Source organism: Myotis davidii, unplaced genomic scaffold (genome assembly GCF_000327345.1).
Source record: "Myotis davidii unplaced genomic scaffold, ASM32734v1 scaffold172, whole genome shotgun sequence".
In the NCBI taxonomy this organism is placed as follows: Eukaryota; Metazoa; Chordata; class Mammalia; order Chiroptera; family Vespertilionidae; genus Myotis; species Myotis davidii.
The window spans coordinates 2,115,166-2,116,205 of NW_006284343.1; positions in this window are offsets into that span (position 1 = coordinate 2,115,166).

A 1,040-nucleotide genomic window follows, 5' to 3' on the forward strand; every position below is an offset into this window, starting at 1 on the left:
GGGTTGTCTGATCCTCAAGAACCAAGAGACTCTCACCTACAGAACGGGCCCTCGGTTTCCTGCCCTGCACGCCTCCCGGCGCCACTGACATGCTCTGCGGGAAAACGCCTCACAGATGGTAAAGCAGGTGCAGGTCGTCCCTTTACTCAAACCCGCACGGCGGCCTCCCCTGGGCGGCCCCTGCTCTGCTATGAACTCACATGAGACCAGACAGCAAAGGCAGTGACCTACGAGGCATGTTGCTGGCAGGAAATGTTGACAGCGGAGGGGGGCGGGGGGGTGAGGGGGGAATAACTTTGGTGGCACCAAGCATTGGGAGAAAAAGAGCAGAGCCGGGGAGCCAGGCAGGCGAGTGGAGGGATGCTCTCCTGCACAGCATGGATGGACGAGCTCTCTGGGGAGAGGACGTGCGCACAGGCCCCGGAATGAAGACGGCCTCAGCCCCGGGGCTCTGTGGGGAACAGCATCCCTGACAGCAGGAACAGCACCTGCGGGCGAATAGCACAGGCAGATGCACAGACTGAAAGTAACTAGGAGGCCAAAGCCCCACACATGAGGTCAGGAGGCGGCGAGAGACAAGGCCCCGCATGCAGACGGGGGAACGGCCCGGAAGCAGCCGGGTCATGGCCGGTGCCCAGCGACATGGGAGAGGAACCGCTGTGGCGGCTCCCAGAGCAGCATTAGCGCTCTGTGAGCGAGTGCCTCTCAGCGGCTCCGGCTTCCAGGCCCACAGGGACAATGCAGGGAACGAACCGTGGCTCTCGGGGCCTTCGCCCTCTCGATGTATTCTATCAGTTGTCTTTTAAAATGTGCAGACTAACCCAGGGCATTTGCTGAGGTGCCACCACCTCCCTCCTGGCTCTTACCCTGGGTATTTGCATGAGATAACAGCCTCGCCAGAGCACAACCGAAACCACCAGGTGTCCCAGCCAGGGCGCCCGCAGCAGGAAAAGATAAGGGGCTGGGGGATGCAGTAAAGCAGAAAGGAAGCTGGGATTAATCGGGGCGCCGAGGCGACTTAACCAAATGTGCTTTTCCCC